Here is a 21,694-nt window from a genome sequence, read left to right on the forward strand (position 1 = left end):
CCCCCTCACGCCCGCCATGGTCGCGGGATCCCCCACGTTTTTCTCTGGCCTCGCGGCCACCCGACCGCTCGCGCATCATGCGCTTCGCCTTGTCACGCAGCTCCCGCTCCCAGCGCCGCTCCGCCTCCGGATCTGAAACCTCCATTGATCTCTTGTCTGCGCGCCGATCTCCCATCACAACCGCCGCGAAGGAATGGAGGAGGGGGGAGGAGGGGGCAGATCTTGAGCGTGCAGGCGGAGTGAGCGAGGCGCCGCACCTCGCGAGTGGTGGCTGGAAACCCTAAATGGGGATCCAGGCAACCCCTCCTCATCCACTTATAGCCAGAGGTCGGGCGAGTACCGGGCCGAGGCTCGTTGGGCCGATGGGGCACGTGGGGCCGCAGGTTCGAGGCCATCTCTGGGCCCATCCCCACTAGTGGGCTAGAGACGCAACCAATATGTCCCCTCAGCCCAGGCCCAGAACCCACAGCCAGCCCAACTCCCGATGCCGGCCCAGTAATGACCCCCGCAGACGGCCCATCCGGCCCAACCCTAGGCCACGGTGCAGAGCGCATCGCCTCCGAACCGCACGACGCCCCCGCCGCCGCCGCCACCACAGGGGGCACCGGCAGGCATGACCAGTCCTCCCTGGACAACTCCGTCTGAACCTCCATCTGGCTCGATAAGCGTCGCCACCCCCGATGAAACGCCAGCACCCGAGCCCGAGCTGCACGGCCTCGTCAGCAGCCAGATGCGCGAGGCCACGGCTTTGGGGCCGCGGCCGCCTAGCGCGAAGCGCCTCCCACGCCCCGAGCCCGCTCCACTCTTCTTCGCCGCAAAGGCCACGAAATCTCCGATCGACGGCCCTGCTGGCACCGCGCACCTACAGCTCTAGCAATTAAATCGTCAGATATTTGGACATGCAGATATTTGGACCTGGACATGCATACGGTACACCGCGGCGGCGCTGCCCCTCCACTTCTCCTTGGACCGGGCGATGAAGAGCTGGCCTCCGAGGAGATAGAGGGGCACGGCCCGGCCGCGGAAAGGGAGGTTCTTCTCATGCACCATCTCCCACACGCCCCTGTCCACGTCGTACCCGCAGGTCCCCTTGTACTTCCTCATGTCAACCTTGTACCCGCACCTCCCCCTATAGTTCTTCCTGACAGCCTTGGGGACATGCATGGTTACGGAGAGCAGGATGTGGGATCCGACGGTGGCGTAGGAGGCGACACGCACCGGCGGCGGGTCGCGGTACTCGGGTGGGGTGATGCGGCATGGGAAGACCGGCGGCCACTCGAGCTCCTTGCAGACCTCTGCGCACCGGGGGCGGCCGTCCTCGAAGCTGATCTACTCGAACCAGGGCATGTAGTCGAGCCCGAACGCGCCCCGCTTGACGGAGGGGCGGCGCAAGAGCATGTAGAGCCGCCCGCGCAGCAGGACCAGGACGGGATCCATCTTCATGGTGTGGAGCCAGGGGCCCTAGCACTCCTTGGAGGCTGCCACGTCGTAGATGGTGGTGTGGATCTCCTCGTCCCCTCCCATGCCGACGATCCACCGGGACCCCGGCTCCTGCGGCGACGTCAACGGCGACTCCATGGCAGCGAAGGTCATGCCGTGTTGGCTGAGGTGCAGGGGGACACTACTAGGGAAAACCTTATACACAGAACTTTAGCAGTAGCGCGTGTCAAAAAAGCACGCTGGTGCTAAGTAGCAGTAGCGCGCCTGTGCAAACCACGCTGCAGATAAAGTTCTAGCAGTAGCGCGTCTTGTTCTAAACACGTTACTACTAAAATTCCCACGGCTTAGCCGATAGGCTACACATAGTAGTAGCGACCTATATCGAACTGCGCTACCGCTACTTTCTTTGTAGAAGCATGTTTTAATCTAAACTCGCTACTGCTAAAGGATATAAAATTAAATGGAAAGCAAATAGAAAGGTAATTGAAAATGAAAGAAATAGATTAAGGTGAAAGCAAAAAAATAAAATGTGAAGAAAACTAAACGAAAAAGGGGAAAAAGAGAAAGGAGTAGCAGTAGCGTGTATCCCAGAACGTGCTGTAGCTAACGTAGCAGTAGCGCGCTTTCTGGAACGCGTTACTGCTACTTCTGACTTAACCACAGGGTTCGTCCTTCCCCACGGCCACTTCCCCCAAATCCAGCTCTCCACTCTCGCTGCCGCTGTCACCCGTCGGCTGCCGCGCGCTCTCCGCACAACCTCTACGCCGTCCCCGACCCCAGATTCAACGCCGCCCCCGCCCCCGACCTCAACGCCGCCCCGGACGCCGCCCCCGACCCCGACCTCGATGCCGCCATCCGCCGTGCGCTCGAGCCCCGAACCCCACCTCGACGCCGCCTGCCCCTCCCTCGTCGCAGGCACCCGAGGTGAGCACGCCTGCTCCTCCCTCTCCCCCACCTCTGCCTAGGGTTTCTTTATATTTTAGTTGCATCAAATTAGTTAGGGTTCATGTAAGGGTGGAAACAAATCGGATGCGGATGCGGCTCAAATGAGTTAAGGTTCATGTAAGGGTGGAAACGAATCAAATTTCTAAGATGAATCATAAAACGAGTAAAATTTGACCACCTATTTCACTTTATAGTTGGATAATTGGAATATCTGCTACCACTTTCCACCCCTAGCTTCATCAAATTAGATGGTAATTAGGGCAGTAGTTCCTAGGTACTAATTAGTTAGTAAGAACTAGGTACTAATTAGGTACTAGTTTATTTCTATTTATAGTAAGTTTATTTTTAGTAAGAACTAGTTGAATTACTAGAACTAGTTAGTAAGAACTTGTTGCTATTTTTTTAGTTAAAGCAATTTTTCCCGCATCGATGTGGACGATGCCTATCCCGCATCCTCGTCGTCGAGTCGGTGGAGGATGACACCTGCTTGACCAGATGGGCCATGTCCGGGACTGGGCTCCGCCGGGGTGGTACTGGGAGGCACTACCTACCGGGGGCGCAGGTTGGTGAGGAGCCAGCCTGTCGTTGACCCGAACCTTCTTTGGTGGCGGTCGCATGGGCCAGTGACGATCCAGAGGCTCGAGGACCCCGCGAAGGTGGTGCGTCACCGTGTCAGTGAGGAGGACGCGCACGTCTGTCGCTAGTTGTTTGCATTGGAACACAGGTTCTCCAATACCTGGCAGGTTCTCCAGGGATCTCACTGGAGCTATGATCCCGTGATGGTTCCTTCTCTGTGGGTGTCCACCGCCCACGCCGATACCCGTCATGTGCTAGGGTTTTAGTTGTATTAGTGATGTTATATGTATGACACTATTCGGCATGTATTAGTGATAATATTCGACGATGTACGGACGCATGAGATGATTTACTTTTGCTTATTGAATGCATGCTAATTTGAGTCCTGTAAGATATTTTGAAATGTATATCTTGTGTTGCTCAAATAGGATATGTGCTTGCCCAAGTGGCCGGTCATGTTTGCAGGTTACACCTCTGAGTGGCCTATGTTTTGCCGGAGTGTTGATTCATTTACGTTCCGGAAAATTTCAGGCGCTCGATATGTCCTATTTTAGCAAAGGTCATGCCGGATTTTTCCGTGAATTTTGGTATGACTTGTGCCAGAAATGTAGGAACTATCGAGTGCCCCGGATTTATGTGTTGAGTATCCTAGTAGTTGTCTTCGATCGATTTTCAATTAATGTTTTAACTATGAACATAGGAAATGTCTGACGACGAAAAGGATTTTGGTATTTGCAAATACTGCAAAGACGAGCGCGGCCTGTGCGACGGAATCTTCCTAGATGATGATAGGCGCTTCAGCATCAAGCTGGATGAGAACTTCGATGTAACACCCCAAGACCGGAGCTTCAGTTGCCTTCCAGGGTTTCTGGGTTTCTCTATGTGTTTCATTTTTGCTTGCTCCTTTTATTTTTGCATTGCATCATGTCATCATGCCATCAAGTCATTAATTTTTGCAACTCAACTAAATAAACCGTATGGATCTTCGATCCGTTCAACCGAGGGAATTCACATGGTGAGTTCTCTTTATAACATACCCTCCCAATATTAGAGAGCTATTATAAAATATTCCATTGTTTTGGAATCACCCATGAACCCACTTGCATATTAAATCCCTTGGCCTTTTCTTCCTCAAGTTTCGACTCTCTAGTCTTGCTATTTATTTCTTTCATCATTTTCCGAAGCTTTACCAAATTCTCAACATTTTTGGATACCCCTAAAACCTCGCCCTAGTTCAAACCCATTTGAATTAGATTCAAATGAGTTTAAATTCTTTTCGTTCGATCTTGGCTATTCCATTTTTCTTGGAACAAGCGCATTCTTCTGAGTCCGGGAATTTAACTTCCATGCCCAAATTCCATCCATACCCTCTCTTTCTATTTTTTTCCCCTTCTATCTATTTTTATTTTTCTCTTTTTCGTTAAGAGAAAAGAGTAGGAGAGGCAGTCCAGCAGGCCCTGGCGGTTCTCTTTTCCATTGGGCTGGCTCCAAGGCCCAACCGCCACACCAGTTCCATAACCCTAGCCTGATCCCCTCGCAGACTCGCTCTCCCCTTGTTCGGTCCTCCCTTCCAGCGCCGTCAGAGAGAGAGAGAGATCGACAGCTTGCAGGGTGCCTGACTCCTCATCTCTCCCTCCTCACGCTGCAGCCCTCTCCCGATCCACCCTTCTGCTCAATCCCCGCAGCCCCCCTCGATGATATCGTGCAGGTGGCGCAACCGAGCTCAAGGAGGAGCTCGATGAAGATTGTGTTCGTTATGTTGTTCCGTTTCCAGTTGATTAGTAGTGGAGCCCAGTTGGGACGATCGGGGATCTGTTTAGCATTTGGGGTAGTCTTCTCTTATTTTGGTTCCATAGTTGGACCTTGATTGTATTTGGATGATGTAATGCTTTATTCATGTATTGTGTGAAGTGGCGATTGTAAGCCAACTATGTATATTTTTCCCTTATGTATTACATGGGTTGTGTGAAGATTACCTCACTTGCGACATTGCTTTCAATGCGGTTATGCCTCTAAGTCGTGCTTCGACACGTGGGAGATATAGCCGCATCGAGGGCGTTACAAGTTGATATCAGAGCCTTCCCCGACTTAGGAGCCCCCTGCTTGATCGAATCGTTGGCGTTGTTGAGTCTAGAAAAATGTTTTGAGTCATTTAGGATTATATATATCAGAGAGTAGGATTCTTTTTACTCCCCAGTCCCTTCATCGCTCTGGTGAGGCATCCTGACGTAGAGTTTTGACTCTTCTCTTCTCAAATTTCCCTTAAAAAATTTAGGATCACGCGAGTATCTTGGAATCGTTCCGATGGTTTTGTGATGAGAACATTGTTCTTGGTGCCTCCTGACATTTAGGGCTAGTGGCAGTGTCTCGGGTAGTTGAGCTCCGAGGTGTTGTCGTCACAATTTTATCGTTGAGATTCTGGAATACCTGAGTTCACCGACATCGAAAATATCTTTATGCAGTTTTTGGTGAGATAACCTCGATGCCACCCAGTACTGGGGCGGGAGTTCGGGAGTATTGCGATAACTCGTATAACAGATGCTTTTCGAAGGTTGAGGTAAACGATTTCCGAAGGTTTCTTGGTTATGTGTTGAAGGATGGATACAGCTGGATGTAGGATTTGCTAGTTTTGAGTGAGATATTATGCTTCCCCTGTATCCCCAACACCTGATTGCATAACTGGAAAGTTTCGGGAGTTTATAAGTGGGAATTCAAGTAGCTCTTAGGATATCTTTCCGACAGATGTATGATATGAAATTGGGGTTCGACGTCTAGTGGTCCGCCTATCCACGGTTGGTTTTACAGTGGTCTCGTTGCGTCTTAAAGAGTCCTTGTGTATGCCGACTCAGGGACGCTTCATATGTCATGTGCACTGCCTTGTACATGATGGTGTTGTACGATCGAGCCCGTGTAGGCCCCACCATGAAAACTTCGGACAAAATCTCTATCATATGTTTGTTCCGGCTTATTTTGCAAGCCAATCCTTTGTTTGTTTTGAGTTGTGGTATTCGAGTTGCTTCAGTGTCAAATGTTGATTCCATACCTTTCCTAAGTGGTGTTCTCATATTTCTATGTGGATACTAATCCTGCTTGATCGTCAAGATTGTCATGTCAATCCTTTCAACCGGCGTGTTTCTCTTCAAGTGGATCCGATCTTTACAACATCCGCAAGATCAAGTATCAGTTCTTCTCAACGGTGTTTGTTTCATCCGTCTCCAAGTTGCCTTTGTTTCCCACCCACCCACCCTCTTTCTTCAAGGACTCAGATATCTTAATCAAGTATCCATTTTATTCATGTGACTTTTTCTCCATTCTTTTCTTTCAATGTTCGTATCCGGTGATTCTCATGAAGATTCTAACGGAGCTTCAAGTTTGTCACTCTTCACTCATTTTCTTCTCCGTTGGATCTAATTCAAGCTTTATTGATCATATCATTTTCCTCGTTTCAAATGTCTTCTCTTGCCGGTGCACCTCATAATTTTTCCCGCTCGCTATTCTTTTGTTCCGGGGTGCTGAAGATATCTCGAAGATTCGTGTTTCCACTCTGCATTCGTTCGAGCTATTTCAAGGATGTTATCTCTTTTGAGCCATTTAAATCAACCGGTGCAATCTCTCTCTTCAAATGGTTTAACGGTGTTTCTTTTGAGTGGGCCTTAACCCAGGATCTTACCTGACTCTTCTTATTTTCCCGGAGCTATCCTCAAATTTCTTTTTGAAGTTTGACGTAAGAATGAATTATCATCAGTCATATGTATTTTCTCCAAGATCTTTCAAATTCTTTTCATCGTTGGTTCAACCTTCCCAATTTTAATTCTGGAGTGCATCAACAATTCATGGTGGTGTTTCTCATCGTCATTCTCTGCATTTGAAGACTGAAGAAGTGTTTCCTCTAAATCTTGGTCCGTTCTCTTCAAGATTAGTGATTCGATCTTGTTGCCATCCTCTCATAATTATTTTCGATTATGAGAATTCTTTGCACCCATCCAGAGCATTTCATGAGTTGTTTCCATTTCTTTCGTCCGAAGGCCATCTTTTCAAATATTATTCATTCCAGCTTTCAGCTCTTGTTATCCAAATCTTACCGGTGCATCGTTCAAGTGATCTCTAATCAGATCGTGATCTCTTCGTTCTCATGGATCTAAATTCTCTCAAGCATATTCGTTCATTTGCTAATTCTTCCGGGTGTTTCTTTATCTTTTCTTTGTTCTTTTTCAATTCTTACGGTGGTTCTTCCAAGATTCTCTTCCTTCGTTTATCATGTCAATGCATTCGTGCTTCTCAAATCCTACCGCTGGTTTGTTGAAGACCTCCTCAAGTTTGCGCTATATCTATCTTAATCCTTTCTATGAGAATAAGTGGTATGCCAAAACCGTGGGATGTCATTAATTTAAATTGATGAAGGATACGCATAACGTAATTCTTATTATTTTTTCATCCAAGGGATTAATTCCTTATTCCAGAGGCTCATCAAATTCTTGGTTTCGAGATGCTTCATCTTTTTTCCGGAGTTCCAAGTTTCCACTTTATCTCATCGTGAAACTTCATCTAATCATTTCAAGGCTTCAATCTTATTCTTTTCATCCTTCACTTCCTTTTTGTTCATACTTTTGTTGCCGAAGTTCTTCATGGAGGCTCTACTTGATGGTTCATCAAGGATTTAATTCATTCTCAAAGTTTTCATCGAGAGACTTTTCTAAGGAGCTCAAGTATTCTTCATCTTGCAATCCTGAGTGCAATTGTTTCTCCCTTATCTTTTGAGGTGGTAATATATCATTCTTCATTCACAAGAATGAGGTATTTAAACCCATCACTTTCTTCCATGGAGTTATCTTGGTATGAATTTCACCTAAAGCCTTCCATTGGGAATGTTGCTCTTGTGGTGATTATCTATGATCCAAGTTTTATCCTTATCACCTCAATGGAAGAAGATTTCTATCTTTTCTAGCTCCCAATCAAATCTTTTCCGTGAGTGGCAAGTTGTCACCTTATAATTTTGAGATGTCTTCTATAAGTCCATATCAAGCTTATCCTTTTCGTTGTTGGTTTTCCAACAATTCCATTTTAACCTTCTTGGAAGGGTGTTTTCCAAGCTCATTTGTGGCAGAAGTTGTCATTTTCTTCTCAATTCTTTCCTTTCCAATGATCCAACTTCTTTTCTTTCGTTCTGGAGGCATTGTTTTGTTGCTATATGCACCCATCATCTCGTTTTGTCAAAGATCATGTTCTTTTTGTGCTTATCCATTTAACCGGAGTGTCATGCCCTCTTTTCAAGTTCTTCCCATTCTGTCAAGTTCTGGCTCCCTTCTCAACCGTAGTGCCGTATGAAATCGTTCTTACCCTTTGTACCAATCTTTCAATAGTTCCCGAGGCAGTGTGTTGTTCATTTCATCAAGTATCCTCTCATCTTGTCAAGTTCTTATTCAATTCCTTCCATTTACAGTCGGAGTGCTGCCCAAATTATAAAATTCTTAATCCTTCTATATCCTGTTTAATCGGAGTGTTGTGTCTATCATTCATCTTCTAACTGGAGTCTCATCCAAGTGCTTTCATTTTGCCAAGCCCATATTCTTTACTTTCCATTTCCAACCGGAGTGTTGTCATAATTGATCCTTATCGTTCCTTGTACATCTCATTTCTACCGGAGTGCTTGCATGTACTTCTTGTCCATTGCAACCCTTTTCTTATGTCTTTCTACCTACAAGGTTCTAGTAATGTTCCTTGTTCCTCTTTTCTAACGGAGGTTTTCAACTTTGTTCATCTTCGTTGTATTCTTTCTTTCAAATTTGATCAACCTTGCAAGGTTCTTTGTTTTCACTCGTTTGTTAAAGGAGCAACTTAATTTTACCTCTTCTCTTCCTCTTTCGTTTCTCTCCGGTGCCATTCTAGATCTCGGGACGAGATCCTCTCGTAGTGGTGGAGTGTTGTAACGCCCCAAGACCGGAGCTTGAGTTGCCTTCCAGGGTTTCCGGGTTTCTCTGTGTGTTTCATTTTTGCTTGCTCCTTTTATTTTTGCATTGCATCATGTCATCATGCCATCATGTCCTTAATTTTTGCAACTCAACTAAATAAACCGTATGGATCTTCGATCCGTTTAAACCGAGGGAATTCACATGGTGAGTTCTCTTTATAACATACCCTCCCAATATTAGAGAGCTATTATAAAATATTCCATTGTTTTGGAATCACCCATGAACCCACTTGCAAATTAAATCACTTGGCCTTTCTGCCTCAAGTTTCGACTCTCTAGTCTTGCCACTTATTTCTTTCATCATTTTCCGGAGCTTTACCAAATTCTCAACATTTTTGGATACCCCTAAAACCTCGCCCTAGTTCAAACCCATTTGAATTAGATTCAAATGAGTTTGAATTCTTTTCGTTCGATCTAGGCTATTCCATTTTTCTTGGAACCAGCGCATTCTTGTGAGTCCGGGAATTTAACTTCCATGCCCAAATTCCATCCATACCCTCTCTTTCTATTTTTTTTCCTTCTATCTATTTTTATTTTTCTCTTTTTGGTTAAGAGAGAAGAGTAGGAGAGGCAGTCTAGCAGGCCCTGGCCGTTCTCTTTTCCATTGGGCCGGCTCCAAGGCCCAACCGCCCCACCAGTTCCATAACCCTAGCCCGATCCCCTCGCAGACTCCCTCTCCCCTCATTCGGTCCTCCCTTCCAGCGCCGTCAGAGAGAGAGAGAGATCGACAGCTTGCAGGGTGCCCGACTCCTCATCTCTCCCTCCTCACGCTGCAGCCCTCTCCTGATCCACCCTTCTGTTCAATCCCCGCAGCCCCCCTTGCTCGATCAAGAGCGCCCCAGCGCCGCCCTCGTCACCGCTTGCTCCGGCGACCAGCACCAATGAGCAGCCAAGCCCCGCCATGACCGCGCCCCTTGCTGCTGAGGCCGCCGCGCCAAGTCCCTGGAGCCGCACGCCTGCCGCCCCTTGGGTCGTCCGCGCCGGCGACCAGCAGCAGGTTGCTGCTCCGCACCGCCCCATCTGCCATGGCCTCCCTTCGCTAGCACCGCGCCTCCGTCGCCCGGCGAGCTCCGCCACCAGCCGGTCCCTCCATCGCGCCTCCCTGCTTCGTCCGACCGTCGTGTCACCATGCTCCAGCGCCGCTTCGAGCTCGTCATCCCCGACCTCCTCCGTTCGGGATATCGTCGTTCCTCGTCATCCCGTCGCCGGAGTTCACGCCCAAGGCCTACTGCAACCTCACCTTGGGCCATACTGTTGCCTTCCTGTACTGCTGTCGCTGGACGCCAAGACCACTGCAACACCTGAACATCGTGTCGTTGTTCGCTGCCTGCCTCCCGTCGTTTTCGCCAAGACCCGGTGTTGGGCCCTTTGAACGACTACAGAACCTGTAACCGGGATTTTTTGACAAGCCCCTCTCCGACTAGTGTACAACTACCGTCGACAGAGACATGTGCATCGCAAGCATCAAGTTCATCTACTGTCGACCGCGAAGGGCTCGGAGTCAGCAAGCACCTCTCCGAACGAACGGGAATGATTACCGTCGCCAAGATCGAGAGTACCGAACGAAACGCCAAGTACCACTATCACCGAGTATGACTACTTCCATGATGATACGAGAACAACTACCGTCGACCCTCGAAGCCTCCGTGGACGTCAAGTCCCTCGTCGTGATCCCGAACATCTACGGAAAATTGTGCAACTAAGAACGTGAACGACTACCGTCGCCACAAGAACGACTACTTCCCACAACGAACCATGAACAACTAGTTCCCCTGCCTTCGCCGAGTACCACTACTTCCCACGACGATCGTGAACGACTACACCGTTTGAACTGAACCGCTCCGATAACGCATGCTTCAAAGGTATAACCCCGAGACGACCGCCCGTGAACGAATGCATGTGTGATGTATGAGATGCTCGTGTTTGCACCGTGTCCAATTTGTCACTCGTTTCCTTGTCGCTAACCCGTGGGATACCCGAAATCCGGGAGCGCCCCACCATCTTTTGCACGCATCCGCACATTTCTCCTTTGCATCGGTATCTCAATCGGGTTACCAGAACCGGAACATTGTCGTGGCACCATTTTCATTATCGTTGCCGTGGCACCCCTTTCCTTTCCACCACGGTGACAAATGCTTCATAATGCTCTTGCTAACATTTTCATAAATATTGCATAAAACTTGCTCATGTCATTCGCATCATGATAATAACATTTAAATGTTTAAAATTGTTGTTGCACAAAATTGCTAAATGCATATGGGGATTTACCGGAATTGTTGTTTGATGGTTCCGGCCCCATTTAAATTGCTTAGATTGTGTAGTTTACTTTTGCTTCACCTCTTGCCATGGTTAACAACATTTAATATTGTTGGGTACATAAACAAGATCGATCTAAATAAGTCATGTGGTGTTTTCTTCAATATGCAACTCCGTTGCATACTGAGCTCCACTTAATTTGTAGTGTTGTTTGTTGCACTTTGCCATGACATGCTTCATTAAACGGGGCATGCATCATACTTGGTTGTGCATCATGCCATGATTATGTGATGGTTGTTTACTATGTTGTTTGCTTCTTTCCGGGTTGTTTCCCTCGTTAGATTCGGTTCCGTTCCGGAGTTGTGAGGATCCGTTCGACTACGTCCGTTTGCCTTCTTCATGGACTCGTTCTTCTTCCTTGCGGGATTTCAGGCAAGATGACCATACCCTCGAAATCACTTCTATCTTTGCTTGCTAGTTGCTCGCTCTTTTGCTATGCCTATGCCGCGATACCTACCACTTGCTTATCATGCCTCCCATATTGTTGAGCCAAGCCTCTAACCCACCTTGTCCTGGCAAACCTTTGTTTGGCTATGTTATCGCTTTGCTCAGCCCCTCTTATAGCGTTGTTAGTTGCAGGTGAAGATTGGAGCTTGTTCCATGTTTGGAACATGGATATTTTGTTGGGATATCACAATATCTCTTATTTAATTAATGCATCTATACACTTGGTAAAGGGTGGAAGGCTCGGCCTTATGCCTGGTGTTTTGTTCCACTCATGCCGCCCTAGTTTCCGTCATATCGGTGTTATGTTCCCGGATTTTGCGTTCCTTACATGGTTGGGTTATAATGGGAACCCCTTGACAGTCCGCCTTGAATAAAACTCCTCCAGCAAGGCCCAACCTTGGTTTTACCATTTGCACTAACAACCTACCACCTTCCCTCGGGTTTTGCAGACTCAAGGGTCATCTTTATTTTAACCCCCCCCCCCCCCGGGCCAGTGCTTCTCTAAGTGTTGGTCCGAAATGGGCAGCCTGCGGGGCCACCTCAGGGAAACTCGAGGGCTGGTTTTACTCATAGCTTGATCTATCTGAGTGTGCCCTGAGAACGAGATATGTGCAGCTCCTATCGGGATTTGTCGGCACATTCAGGCGGCTTTGCTAGACTTGTTTTACCATTGTTGAGGATGTCTTGTAACCGGGATGCCGAGTCTGATCGGATTGTCTTGGGAGAAGGAATATCCTTCATTGACCGTGAGAGCTTGTGATGGGCTAAGTTGGGACACCCCTGCAGGGATTTGAACTTTAGAAAGTCATGCCCGCGGTTATGGGCAGATGGGAATTTGTTAATGTCCGGTTGTAGAAAACCTGAAGTTGACTTAATTAAAATATGCCAACCGCGTGTGTAACCGTGATGGTCTCTTCTCGGCGGTGTCCGGGAAGTGAACACGGTGTTGGAGTAATGCTTGACGTAGGTTGTTCTAGGATCACTTCTTGATCATAGTTGTTCGATCGTGCTTTTGCCTTCTCTTCTCGCTCTCATTTGCGTATGTTAGCCACCAAATATGCTAGTCGCTTGCTGCAGCTCCACCTCATACCTTTTACCTTTCCTATAAGCTTAAATAGTCTTGATTGCGAGGGCGTGAGATTGTTGAGTCCCCGTGACTCACAGATACTTCCAAAACCAGCTTGCAGGTGCCGATGATATCGTGCAGGTGGCGCAACCGAGCTCAAGGAGGAGATCGATGAAGATTGTGTTCGTTATGTTGTTCCGTTTCCAGTTGATCAGTAGTGGAGCCCAGTTGAGACGATCGGGGATCTGTGTAGCATTTGGGGTAGTCTTCTCTTATTTTGGTTCCATTGTCGGACCTTGATTGTATCTGGATGATGTAATGCTTTATTCATGTATTGTGTGAAGTGGCGATTGTAAGCCAACTATGTATCTTTTTCCCTTCTGTATTACATGGGTTGTGTGAAGATTACCTCACTTGCGACATTGCTTTCAATGCGGTTATGCCTCTAAGTCGTGCTTCGACACGTGGTGGATATAGCCGCATCGAGGGCGTTACATTCGAAGTGGATACAGTAAGTCACAACGACATGTCTTTTTTCGTAATTAAGCATGACATTTGCATCATTTGATTCAACTTATAATATTTTTTACTATTCTACTAGCATATCCCCTGCCATGCAAGAGTTTTTGTATTGGATAAGATAGGTTTCAGTCATACTATGGAGGTAAAGAAAGTTTACCTGAAGACCAAGCATGGTTATATTTTCCACGATTCAGACGCCTACACCTATTTTGGATGCAAAACATGGCGAGCACTATGCAAGACTTATGCATTTGAGCCTGATATGGTTATCACCTTTGATATTCGTCCGGAAGATGATATTGAAGGTAATACCGACATCTGGGTCGATGTGCAGACGCCTCCAGTTATACCATTATATAAGTTTCTCAACCATATTTATGTCTTTGATATTGTTTATTCAAAAATAGTTGACAACTAATTTGTATTGTCAGCTTATTTCGGTGCAATCAAACATGTCCAGCGCTTGGTAGACAGGACCTACTACTGTCTCGGGGCTGAACTAAACTGCGAGGAGCTCAGTCATTATGTTTCATGGCTTGCGGATCTTGATACTGTCAAGACAAATTTTCTTCCTGCATTTATAAATGTTAGTACTGAAAACGTGCGACCAATAGTGTTCGTAATGAACTACGGTCACATCTATTTAAGAAGGATGGTAAGATTTTTACTATTTGTCCTCAGTGCATCTTTTCCATACATTATTTTTGAAGCTAAACTTCATTGCTAAGTATGTTACCATACGATGTTCTTCAACAGGGACTACCGATGAATGTTGTGCCTTATGGGATCGAGACTAAAGGTACCATGAGTATTATTAGCTTACGGCTAAGATATCCTACATATTACTTTAGTGCATTCAAGATTAGCGACGGATGCTTAATAGTGCAAGACTGGACCAAATATGTGATGGGGAAGCGCAGAGAAGTACTAGGGGGCAGCAAACAGATGCGCTATCCATGATTAGGAGACAGGTTCATCTGCATGCTCCAACTTGATCAAGGAGGAGAGCTACACATGTTTTATGTTATTTTACCTAAGAGAGAGCAGCAGGAGTGATTAGCTAGCTAGAAATGAGTTTGAGCATGATGATGTGCTACACCATTACTATGATGATAAAATAGCTAGTGTTGGTGGTAATGACTATGATGATTATTATTAGCTACTGTTAGTGGTGATTAAATAAATACTGTTGGTGGTAATGACTATGATGATGATTAATAGCTTGTGCTGGCGGATTAGATTCAAGCGGAGGCAACATGTGGTGCACACTGAAAGTACTACTGGTCCAAACTAGATCAAGTTTGAATTAGTAGTATACTTTTGACATGCACCACATATTGCCTCCACTTGAACCTAATCCACCTTCATTTGACACACTGTTATGGACATAATGATGTAAACCTCATAACTGGTATTGTACCAATATTTGTACGATGGCGCATAAATACACTAAAAAAAGAGTACTAGTAGCGATGGAGAGAAAATACGCTGCCACTAGTTATATTAGCAGTAGCGTGGGAGCGAACAAACGCTGCAGCTATTTGTCCTAGCAGTAGCGCGTGCGGGCACGCGTTACTGCTAAGCAATAGCTGTAGAGCCTTATTAGTAGCCCCCCCCCCCCCCCCGCGCGCGTGCTACTAGTGAGCACAAAACCAACGCTACTGCTAGGGTTTTCCCTAGTAGTAGGATCCTGGGCGTCCTTGTAGTGCCAAAGGTGAGGAAGGAGTGGGCTGGCTCATTCTCATTGGCCTGCTCGTGCTCCACCACCAGGTAGACCGGCGGCTTGTCGTCTGGGTCGACGACGATTCTCCGGCGCTTCCGCTCGGTCGGCATCTCTCTCGCCCGATGGTGGCAGCAGGCGGCGGCGGTGGAAACTGAGAGGCTGTATGGTTTGCGCCTGTGTCTGCCTTGCCAATCACGGGCTTGCCAAATAATTGGTGCAGGATTTGGACGCCCACGCCTTGCCAAAAAGTTGGCTACAAATTAAACTAAGGCTGATGTGAGGGTACGGGCGCACCAATTTTTTGGCCTCCATCCAAATGAGCTTCCAAATTGGGTCAACGGCCAAAATTTTGGCAGGGCATCCCAGGGCGTCCGAGAGAACCCTCGCGGCTCGCGTGCAGGTGGTGGGCTCCTAGAAACGAAAAAGTAGATATTTTTTTTGAGCAAAACGAAAAAGTAGATGGCTCGGTACTGGGCTCCTGGATGCATGTGCTGGTGTGGAGGCCCAATTTTAGGCTGGGAGCAAACCAGTGGAAAATATGGAAAGACCTTGTCCATGAAAGCCGTAGACGTAGTAATATGTGCTGGTGTGTTTTTTGTTACTAAGAAAAGCTTACCTATGAAATACTTTCCACCTTTGCTATAGAATTGAAACTATACCCAACTACTCCATCCTTCTCAAAATATAAGACGCGGTTTGACTTTTCTGGTCTTCGTTGCATAACCTCGACTGTGATTTTCATGTATTGTATGTCTATCAAATGAGTATACATACATATGATATAAAATTATTTTACAAGACAAATACGATGATGCTATTTATACATGTTCAATCCATATGCTTTGAAAGATATTAGTGGTCAAAGTCCTGCATCAAAGATCGTAAAAAGTCAATCTCGCCTTATATTTTGGGAAGGAGGGAGTAATAAATTGTATCCTAGAGTCATAGGGTGTGTTCTGATCTCCTCCAACTTCACAAAACTTCATATATCGAGCTTCTTTCCGTGACTTCTTGCTTCACCTGGCGATCCAGAATCGTTCTGCTTCGATCGCCAGCTTCTCATATTACTACAGCCCAACTTGGAGGGTTGGGGCCTGTTTGGCACATATTGGGCCGGCTGATGGCAGCCCAACTCGGACCCAGTGCACCGATACGAGGGGAAGGGAGGGTTAGCGATTCTTTGGGATCGCTACTATAGCCCTATTTCGAGGAGGGGCAGTGAACCGTTTTCTTTGGCGGTGGCAACTCCTTGTAAATAGAGGTGAACTTCTGATTCTCTAATCGGTGGAGCTGGGCCGATGGAGCTCCAAGTTTTTGCACTGTGGTTTCGTTTGGCTTCCAAAAGTTAGCTTCTTAGTGTAAAAGCTTTCGGCTCAAAAACTTTTCTGAAGTTTGTGAAGTTAGAAGCTGGAGGAGATCAGAACACACCCATAGTCATCGATGTTGAACCATTGAATTGCTCAAAGTATTTGACACTAGATCTAGCCATCGCACATATTTAGCAAGAAACCCTAGCCCCGTCGCTTCAAGGAGAAAACATGAATCTATGCCGGAGCTACATTGACTCCGTCCCGACAGATGAATGAGGACCTAGGCCCCGAAAACCATCTCGGAGATGAAGCTCGCCCGGCCCTGTAAGGACTAAAAATTAACCTAACCTACTAGCAGGATCCGAGGTACCTGGATTCCCCTCCCCGCCACCAGCCGCCGGAGCGGCATGCATATGGGAGGAGAATCCATAGGCTGGCCAGTGGGGCTTTAAGGGGAGGGGAACTTTGCCCTAGTGCCTAAGCGTGAGGAATTTGCCGTGCACATTCCATGTGTCTGCTACATATAGAGCACAAACTTGTAAATTGCTCTGGATGTAGAGAAATCTCTAGCCTTCGCATGTTTGAACATTCTGTGCTTTGAACGCTCTATTTTGACTTTTTGAGACGGAGCAACATCGCAACAGCCACATGGAGAAGTCCTGTTCAAAAAAAGAAAACAGCACATGGAGAAACAAGAAACTCTCTCACATCGAATTCCATTCCTACACGCATGGTGCGGTGCACAATAACACACCATCCGTAACAAGTAACTTAGGATTTTTTTGAATTTTTTTAGTATTTGTTTTGATTTTGTTTCTGACCGGGAGTAGATGAGCCTGGGCACCGAGTTGGATTTTCGGAAACTTAGTGCCCTTTTTTTTGCGGGTATGCACTTAGTGGCTTTTTGTTCAGCTCACGAGCATGAGCAATCGAGAAATCACACCCGATGCTCAACACATGACAATGAACAATACAAATTTTCCACCAAATACTCCCTCCATTCCAAAATATAGTGCGCCCGCGTTTCCCGAGGTTCAACTTTGACCATTAATTTAACCAATGAGACCAACTGCGGCGGGAGAAAAAAATTATATAATTGAAAACTTCTTTCGAATAAGAATTCACTGATATAATTTTTGCTCCCGCCGCAATCGGTCATGATAGTTAAGTTTACGGTCAAAGTTGAAGCACGAGGATAGAGGAAGCACTACATTGTGCAATGGAGGGAGTATCAAATAAGCAACGGGTATGATTGAAAACACGAGGGAGGTATGGTGGTGCAAGTCAGCGAAGCGACGCCAGTGTTTCGTCCTCTGCATCCTCTTCGGTAGGGTCTCTTCTATCCCCTATGCACCACAGCAGGAACCACAAATATATATAGGTGAGTACACTGAAGGACAGCATCGTTCAACACTATAAGTTGTACAGTAGCGTTGAGCAACGGTGTTGCAGAAAATGCTGAAGTAGGCATAAAAGAACAGGTAACACCGGGGGATCATCCATCAGTAGTACTACATGTCTACATCAACGGCGTGTGAATATCAGGGCCAAATGCAAAGGTCAGCAGAAATGACTCTAACCACACCAAATCCACTCTTGCAAACAAACATGCTACTTGTGAATTTTCCTTCAGTTGTTGCCAACATCCATCATCCATCAGTACCTAATGCAAGCCTGTGAATTCTGTAGAAAAAAATCAGGGCCGGCTACTTGTTGCTTCTTCCTTTGGTCTCTCTTGATTGCCAGCAAATCTATCGCCATGTCCATCGCCCGTCACCACCGCTCTGTGGGAAGGATCATCACTACCAGAATCGCCCCCTATGCCGACGGCCTAGCCGTCGGCATAGCCCTGAGTCCCGTCGGGACAGACCTATGCTGACGGCCCCCGTCGGCATAGGGCCGTCGGCAACATATACATCGGCATAGCCAGGGAGGCCGTCGGCATAGATGCTTTCCCGACGGGGCCGTACATCTATGCCGACGGCCCTTGCCGTCGGCAACAATCACGCCTAACGGCGGCCGCCGTCAAGTCTGCCCGACGATTGGTCGCCACGTGGCACCCCTAGGCCGTCGGCTTAGTCAAAAACTATGCCGACGGCTAGACCGTCGGCATAGGTGTGCCACGTGGCGACCAGTCGCTGCTCGTGGACCAGGGATATGCCGACAGCTGGGCCGTCGGCATAGTTTGAAACTAAGCCGACGGCCAAGCCGTCGGCATATTCCATCATACAGAGCTCCCAGTAGCTGACACGTGGGCGCCTATGCCGACGGCTACGCCGTCGGCATAGGTGCCACGTGTCAGCTACTGGGAGCTCACGCCAGCCCTATGCCGACGGCCTAGCTGTCGGCATAGTTTGCTTTTGCTTTTTTTTCTTTTTTCTGTTTGTTTTCAAATCAATTCAATTCAAATAACGGCACATATCAGCAGATATATATGATGGAATAGACATATAAAACACAACGGGATATCATCCGGCACCATCACAACAATATATGCATAAGCATCATCACACACAAGTCTCTAAATGATCATCATCACAACCAACATAAGCATAAGCATATAGAGAAGCACACAAGTCATCTAAATGATCATCACCACACACAAGTCATCTCAAGCATCATCACCACACACAAGGATCATCGAGCACCGCGGAGGTCGTCACCGCCAAGACCGCTGAAGCCCAGGTCGTCACTGCTAGCGGCAGCTACCGCCAAGACCGCCTCCGCCTCCGTGGATCGGAGTGGTCGGGCTCCGTGTCTCCAGAGTGCTGCGAAGACCACCGCCAACGGTAGATCCACCTGTTCCCTGGATGTTGAAAAGACATATGCATGGGATATATGACTGTGTTGAAAGGCATGGCATGCTTTGGGTGAATAGATTGGGGATGAACTAACCGGCGAGGGGCCAGCGTTCTGTGCCACAAACTCCTCAAAGCTCAGCAGCACTGGTTGTGCTGGAGGGCATTGTGCTGAAGGGAACTGAGGACACCTGTCGGCCGCCATTTCCTGAAAAGCCTGCTGCATCTGGCTATCCCTCTGCACTTGGTGTTCATAAAGCCTCTGATGCCACGCCATGGTCTCCTGGCATGTGTACTCCAGGTAGGCCTACAGTATGACATGATGGAACTCATAAAACTACTAAATGCGGAAAATAAAGTGAGCAATGAAGATAAGAGGGAAAATACTTACAGATTGTTGCTCCTGAAAGAGGGACTGTGCACTGGTCACTGGCTGGCTCGTGCGCTGGCTCAGGCTCGGGTCGATCCGACGAAGCTGTGTGTAGGAGATACTAGGAGTGATCACAGCATCGAGAACCGCCTCCCGACCGTGCTCCTTGGGCCCCACCCTCACCACCGCCATGTCGTCCAGAGGCGCCGCAATGGGGTCAGGTGTGTCAGGATGTAACTTCAGATACGCTTCGGAGTAGGCCTTCTTCCTCCCCGCGGTCTTCTTGCCGTAGTACTTGGGCTCGCCAGGCTTGGGGTCTTTCCGCGTATGGGCGATCTCCCAGGCCTGCATGTGTGAGAGCGGCCGCTTCAGTTTCTCCTCCTGCACCACCAAACAGAGGTTACTCATACATAAGAAAGTGATGGTAAATAGAAGAAGAAGAATGTTTAATGGGGTTAGTCATACATTAACTGCCTTGTGGAGATAGTGGTTTCGGTTTTCCTGAGCATGTACTCCCTCCGTCCCTCGATTAGCCTTATTTTTGGTTCTCATAGCCGCCCAGGCTCCATCCTCATCACACCAAAGATCCACCAATGCCGCCCAGGACTCGTCTTTTCCATAACACCAATTTGGACACACCTACATAATAAAAGCATAATGGCATGTAGGTGTGTCCAAATTGGTGTTATGGAAGCATAAAGTATAAAGCATAATGTACCACAAGGTAATGAAAGCATAATATATGAAAGCATAATGAAAAATCTTTTATACTTACCGCCAAGAACTCGGGCCTCTCCAAGGTAATGCCCATCCTCCGCACTTCTTCCCTGGTCATCTTCACACCAAGAACGTCGTGGTAGTATGTGGAGATGGCCACATAGCGCACCTCGTACTGCATCTGGCGGGCCTTCTTCTTGCATTGGCGCAGCATGATCTGGTCCGCTCTAGCCCTGTGCTCCGGAAGAACTCGACAGAATTTCTACAATCATGCATGAAACAAGAATGGAAGAAGCCATGAGTTAAATCATTAATGAAACTAGAATGGACTTGTGCTTCTGAAGAGAACTCACCCAGAAAGTAGTGATCACGGCCTTGGCATGGGTGTCATGGTCCGCATGGCGGGCCGCTTCCCAGTGGTCCCAGCTCGTGGCCAAAACCCGACGGTCCGGCTGCCTGACTGGATCCGGACAGTACAACCCCGGCCAATATAACTTCAGCAAGACGGTGATGAGGCCGTTGGGAATACGGACTGAGGGAGTCCTGGATTAGGGGGTGTCCAGATGGCTGGACTATACCTTCAGACGGACTCCAGGACTATGAAGATACAAGATTGAAGACTTCGTCCCGTGTCCGGATGGGACTTTCCTTGGCGTGGAAGGCAAGCTTGGCGATGCGGATATTCAAGATCTCCTACCATTGTAACCGACTTTGTGTAACCCTAACCCTCTCCGGTGTCTATATAAACCGAAGGGTTTTAGTCCGTAGGACAACTTCATCATACAACAATCATACCATAGGCTAGCTTCTAGGGTTTAGCCTCCTTGATCTCGTGGTAGATCTACTCTTGTACTACCCATATCATAAATATTAATCAAGTAGGACGTAGGGTTTTACCTCCATCAAGAGGGCCCGAACCTGGGTAAAACATCGTGTTCCTTGCCTCCTGTTACCATCCGGCCTAGACGCATAGTTCGGGACCCCCTACCCAAGATCCGCCGGTTTTGACACCGACATTGGTGCTTTTATTGAGAGTTCCTATGTGTCGTCGCCTTTAGGCCCGATGGCTCCTTCGATCATCAACAACGGTGCAGTCCAGGGTGAGACTTTTCTTCCCGGACAGATCTTCGTCTTCGGCGGCTTCGCACTGCGGGCCAAGTCGCTTGGCCACCTTGAGCAGATCGAAAGCTACACCCCTGGCCATCAGGTCAGGTTTGGAAGCCTAAACTACACGGCTGACATCCGCGGGGACTTGATCTTCGACGGATTCGAGCCACAGCCAAGCGCGCCGCACTGTCTCGATGGGCATGATATAGCTCTGCCACCGAACAGCGCCTTGGAGGCCGCACACGCATCGGTTCCGACCATTGATTCAGAGCCTACTGCGCCGATTGAGGATCAGCGGTTGGACGCTGCCTCAGGGGCTGCGATCTCAGAGGCGATTGAGCCGAACTCCAGCCCCGCACTCCGCATGGCCCGTGACTCCGAGGAGCCGA

The 21,694-nt window shown here is 47.8% G+C and overlaps 1 pseudogene; it reads right to left on the minus strand.

Annotated features, from left to right (window-relative positions):
- Positions 1-885: 885 nt before the first annotated feature.
- Positions 886-20,379, minus strand: LOC147972697 (uncharacterized; annotated as a pseudogene).
- Between the last annotated feature and the right edge of the window lie 1,315 nt (positions 20,380-21,694).

Source organism: Triticum urartu, chromosome 5A, assembly GCF_056163025.1.
Source record: "Triticum urartu cultivar PI428250 chromosome 5A, HENAU_Tu73, whole genome shotgun sequence".
Lineage (NCBI taxonomy): Eukaryota > Viridiplantae > Streptophyta > Magnoliopsida > Poales > Poaceae > Triticum > Triticum urartu.